The sequence below is a fragment of the Bidens hawaiensis genome, unplaced genomic scaffold (genome assembly GCF_021521415.1).
Source record: "Bidens hawaiensis isolate Kalapana, Puna unplaced genomic scaffold, B.hawaiensis_p1.1 tig00048309_1, whole genome shotgun sequence".
Classification (NCBI taxonomy): Eukaryota; Viridiplantae; Streptophyta; class Magnoliopsida; order Asterales; family Asteraceae; genus Bidens; species Bidens hawaiensis.
The window spans coordinates 1,702-7,524 of record NW_027498654.1 but is presented as its reverse complement, the minus strand read 5'-3'; the positions used below and the strand labels follow the sequence as shown (position 1 = coordinate 7,524).

At 34.9% G+C, this 5,823-nt stretch overlaps 1 pseudogene across 1 annotated transcript; it reads right to left on the bottom strand.

The window, feature by feature from the left end:
- Nucleotides 1–295: 295 nt before the first annotated feature.
- On the bottom strand, nucleotides 296–4,950 carry LOC143597454 (uncharacterized; annotated as a pseudogene). The gene is made up of 17 exons (XR_013146910.1): nucleotides 4,770–4,950; nucleotides 4,576–4,653; nucleotides 4,392–4,476; nucleotides 4,230–4,309; nucleotides 4,091–4,148; nucleotides 3,896–4,006; nucleotides 3,755–3,812; nucleotides 3,578–3,674; nucleotides 3,317–3,489; nucleotides 1,912–1,982; nucleotides 1,776–1,829; nucleotides 1,566–1,708; nucleotides 1,348–1,482; nucleotides 1,030–1,262; nucleotides 896–955; nucleotides 540–802; nucleotides 296–472 (listed from the first exon to the last, which is right to left on the bottom strand). The product of XR_013146910.1 is annotated as an uncharacterized LOC143597454 (transcript).
- Nucleotides 4,951–5,823: the final 873 nt, after the last annotated feature.

Sequence of the window (5,823 nt, the reverse complement as noted above, 5' to 3'; positions counted from 1 at the left end):
TGCTCATTCCTTCAGGTGACACTGAATTATTGAGTTAGTGCCTTGTGCGTGTAGCCTTGCTATTAGTGCGAGTAGCCTTCCCTGATGGCTTGTATCCGCAGCTGCGGGGACAGGCGGGGTACTTCACCATTGGGAGGCTTTCCCTGCGGGAACAGCTGGCGTACTGCGCGTAAGGTCTTCATCTCTGAGCATGGTGGGTCCTGCGGAACCAGTTGGTCCTTGCGCAGACGTCCCTCTGCAAGGTGAGTCTTGCGGGTCCAACTGGGCTCTGCTAGGACCTACCTCTTCATGTGGTTTCTGTAAGCAGCTTCTGCTATTTGTTTTTTATAAGTTGCAACTTTTAATCTGAATCAGAATCCGTAAATGGCATTTGGAAAGCATTTGATGGTGGCATGTCGGTCATAGACGGAGGTACATTCTCGTTTGCTTGACTTTTGGGGCGTCGCCTTCTCAACTTTGACCGGTCAACTCCCTGCCAGTGACACGAGACGATTACAAAGCTAAGCAACATGATTCAGAAACAAATGTAAACAGGTTACCTCGGGTTTAGAATCGCTAGCATCATCAGATTCCTTTGGTGGTTTGACCGGTTGATTTCTTCTCAAATAAATAAAACCAAACGACATCAATGCTACCAAAAGTAGCATAGGACCAAACCTTGGATCACCCAAAAGATCATTAATTCTTTGTGGTACGGTTCCGATCCTATGTTTTATTCCCCTCGTTGAGAAACAATTTGCTCCCTACCTTTTGCCCAAATAGGATCGGCATCTTCGGGTACAAGCTCGGGAGTTGATGTCCGCTGCATTAAGTTTTTTAAAAAGTTGAACTTTGTACAATTATATATCAACAAAAAAAAGTATAAAATTTTGTTTGTAGAAAATTAAGAACTCACATGAAATGGGAGATCTCTAGAGTCACCATCTCTAACTGTGTCTGAGATCCATTGAATTATCTAAACATAATTGTATTAAAACGAAGCGCTATGAAATAAAATAAAATAAAATAAATTTATATAGAAGCTCAAACCTGTGGAATTTCATTTGCTCCTTTGTATACTGCAACTAACTGGGATGTGGGGTCTGCATCTCTAGAAGCCATTAAAGCGAACATGTTCGTTGAAGTTTCCTCTATTTTTTATTTACTTCTGTATCGTTTCTTTTGTAGCGTACGAGAAATAGCCGTGGCACGTCTGTAATATCTCTCCTAGGTCCACATGTATCGTGACTATCCTCCATATTTACATAAAACATACAAAACCTCTGAAACAAGAAAGGAAAACTAATATCAATATATCATATGTTAATTATGAGTACAAAATCATTAATATTACAATACTAAACTAACCTTTTGTAATTCACCATCCACCCAAGCAAATGTTAACCGTTTTTCCTTAAAAGCAACCGCTGCTGACGCAGCAATTTGGTCATCAAGTTGATCTACATCATCTTTTGATAGTCGCTCTTGGACACTACGCATGGTCTTTAACCATATAACAAACTTATTAGCTATATAATCTAATACGCATTAAATAATAGTTTACAATTAACGTTAATGAAGCTCACTTCACGCATTTTATGAAGTTCTGCACTTTGCCTGCCTATAACAACCGCACAATACCAAACCGTAGTGTCATTACCAGCACGTGAGTAGCCCTTTGGATCACAGCCTAACTCCATTGATGTAATACTTCTTAATTGTGGAAGGACTGAAATGCAAAAAAAAAAGATATTAAAAAAGAAATCATAAAATGTTTTCAAAAGTTTAGTCATTACCTTGATGCTTATTTTGTTCCATGATATCAATAAGTCTTGAATTGTTCATTAATCCTGCAAATTAATAAAACAAAATTGTATATTTTAGCAACCGGGAGAAAAATAATATTAAAAAATAAAAAGGAAAGAGACGTGCCGTGGTACACTACAGGTTTGACTCCTGGATCTCTAAGAATAACAGTTGCAGGAGCTTCTTCGACCCCGAACCTGTTTTAAATACAAAGATTTCAGTCCTATTGAAAGAGAATTTATAAAAGAGTTAATGGTCATTTTCGTCTTTGTGGTTTGCTACTTTCGCCACTTCAGTCCAAAGTTTGAAATTTTGTCAATTTAGTCCTTATAGTTTTAAACATTAGCCAATTACGTCCCCCCATCTAACGGCATTCAACTATGTCGTTAGTTAAGGGGTATTTTTGTCTTTCTCCTGTTTATTTTTAGTTACTGGTCATTTTCGTCCTTGTGGTTTGATACCTTTGCTACTTCAGTCCAAAGTTTGAAATTTTGTCAATTTTATGTTTAATTTAATTCAGCTTTTTTTTTTTGTCTATAACCCCTAAGAGCATAATTCAAGCCCAAAACCATCGACCAAAACAGGTCTACATTTACTCTGTCGACAACAATAATCGTACCCCCCCCCCCACTTATTTAGTTTCTATACATTTCCTAAACTCTCCCCCATGGTAGAATTCATCGGTAAAGTGGTCAAGGTAATTCCCTGAAACCGTACTATACCGATAAAACTAAAATCGTTTCTTTGGTTAACGCATAATAGTTAGGGTTTAGAGATTAACATGTCATAGCAAACATCTTGGTCGAAATCAACATCAGGATGTCGAATATCCCGCATTTCCATGTTTGCTCAAGAAATCGATACATTAGATTGCATGTGTGTTCTTCAAATCGTGGTGTTGTTCTTGAATTCTTCAAATCGACAACAACTCTAGCGTTGAATTCGACGAATTCAAGAACAATACCACGATTTGAAGAACACACGTGCGATTTAGTGCATCGATTTCTTGAGCAAACATGGAAATGCGGTATATTCGACCTCCTGACGTTGATTTCGACCCAAATGTTTGCTACGATATGTTAATCTCTAAACCCTAACTATTATGCATTAATCAAATAAACGATTTTAGTTTTTTCGGTATAGTTCGGTTTTAGGAAATTACCCTGACCACTTTACCAATGAATTCCATCATGAATTAAAGTAGCAAAAAAAAAAAAAAAAAAAACTGAATTAAAATAAAATTGACAAAATTTCAAACTTTGGACTGAAGTAGCAAAAGTATCAAACCACAGGGACGAAAATGACCATTAACTAAAAATAAACAGTAGAAAGACAAAAATACCCCTTAAACTAACGGCATAGTTGAACGCCGTTATACGGGGGGACGTAATTGGCTGATGTTTAAAACTATAAGGAGTAAATTGACAAAATTTCAAACTTTGGACTGAAGTGGCGAAAGTAGCAAACCACAGGGACGAAAATGGCCATTAACTCTTTATAAAAATTAAATTATTTCATATGAGAAAATTACGTGTTTGACCAAAAGACAGATTCCTCTTCTCTCCAAACTGTGAATGCGAAAGAGGCGTGCGACCCATAACTTTTTGCCACATGGCGCACGAATGGAGTGGCTCGTTGACCTGTCTTTGAAACGAAAATGACTTTGACCTTATGTCGACTGCCTTTACCGAGAAAAGTTTGTGCCTGTATTAGAAAGATGTTATTTTGCATTAATAATACTTAAACCATTATATAGTGAAAATAAATCAGATTTTTATTTAACCAGAATTACCAATGACTAAATAGAGTAGTAAGAAATACGAGGTAAGCTTAATATGGTTGTTGCAAACCAATCAGTAACAGCATCGACGGATAATTGTCCGTTGTACCTAACACAAATAAATAATATTATAATACAATATAATAATATTGATATTATTTTTAACATGAGAAAGAAAATAAAACTCACCTAACGATGCAATCTGAAGTTTTACATCCAGGTGGAAAAGCCACAAGTGAAGGAAGACCTATATCACACCATAAGGCAAAATTTATAAGAATATAATTAACAAAATATGCATTTAAAGGCTGTAATAATAACGATACCAACCATTTCGAAAGAAAGGAGCTCCGGTATATTTCTTTTCAGATAAATATGTTGCAAGCTTAAGATCACCGATTTCAATCATTCCAGTATTTGCTATACCGTCCAGTAAACTAGCTGCAAATATACATTTTATTTTATTAAACTATTGACTTTTTTTAATAAATGAAAGCTGAAAACATGTCTAACAAAGTAAAGTACCGATTCTTTTCCAAGAACTATAAAATTGGGCACATTGGCTGCTCCCATCTGAGAAAACCTGAAACCAATTACCAAATAAATGTAACAGAATATATAAGATATCACCATATCAAGAGTTATATAAAACAATTATTTAAACCTGAACAAGCAATGTGTTGCTGTTTTGTAGCTTAGAAACAAAGTTCTCTGATGAAATAACTTCAGAAGCCTGATCTGGTTCTGTGACAGTATACAACAAATAAATGCTATCAACAAAAAAGTTAGTCTGAAAATCCAAATTTAGAATGCCAACTTTACAAACCAAATGAAGTCGGTTCAAGCAGCGGGAGATCAATATCAGAAAAATCTGCATTGGAGTATTTTTCCTTGACATTTTCGATTACATGCTACAATCAACAAAGCAATATAATCATACAACTATCGCATGTATGGAAATTAATAACAAAACTGTGCGTATGAGAGACATTAGGAATATTGTAACTCACAAGATATTCATCAATGCCAAATATATCATAATTCCTTTTCCATGTGGGATTGCTAAGAAGTTCAAAAGCATACTGGACCTGAAAATGAAAGTCAACCAAATATCAAAATAAAGACACAAATGCTCTAATAATATTATAAAGATCGGGTTGTGAACAACTGAATAGCATTAGATGAAATAAACAGTTACACAAACCTTAATCATATAAAGAGTTGAAGAAGGTCCATTCCCTGATTTCCTGCAATGTAAACTTTTTTAATAAACTGCAATTGCATTGTCACACAGGCATACCGACAGATACAAAACATTAAACAGGACCATGATCAATAAATCTTTGATTAGAGATATGGTTTAGTTTAAACAGTTAGAGGGAGGTTCATTGGGGAACCACAAAAAAAGTGGGGAACTGGAGAACCATGAGTTTTGCATATAAAAACCTCATTAAAAAATAAACGAATAAAAAAAACACATTTTTACATGTAAAATGATCTTTTCATGAATTCTTTACATGTAAAACATATGGTTCCCTGTTTCCCCGCTTTTTTGTGGTTCCCCAATGAACCCACCCCTAAACAGTTATTCAAAGAGTCAAAGACAGCCTTTGGTTTGGCTTGATAGCACACTAACATATGCTAAATATCAGTGATTCAGTGTTAGGCTAAACCAAACCATACTTCTATATATACATCTATATATTCATTTACACATAAGAAGGAAGTAAATCGCATATCAAGCTGCTCCATGAATTCTGATTATGTGAATGTCATCAACATCAAAAATTGTAATTGAAGATTCATGAACGTTCGCCTATGTCCGTTTGTGTTCGTTAATGATTGTATATGTTTAAAGGTTTTAGTATTTTTTAATTAGTTTTCTAATTTTATCATATAGATTTAAGTAAAATTATCAACCATAAAACAAAAAAAACCTAAGAGAGTTATGTGATTAACTTATAAGTAAAATTAAGTAAAATTAAGTAAACTTAACATATGAATGAGTTTTAGAAAAAAAAAACACCAACACAAATTTGGCAGCTTGAAACTAACCATTATCGATTAGCCAAATCAAATAAAACGAGTTTTTTGTCCGTTCGTTGGTGTTCGTGAACCGCTCACGAACAACTTCATTTCCTTAATGAACGAACACGAACAAGAAATTTCGTTCGGTTAGGTGCTTGTGAATTGTTCGCTTGTCCAATAAAAGCTTAACAAACGAACACAAACAAGACCTTGTTCGGTTCAGTTCATTT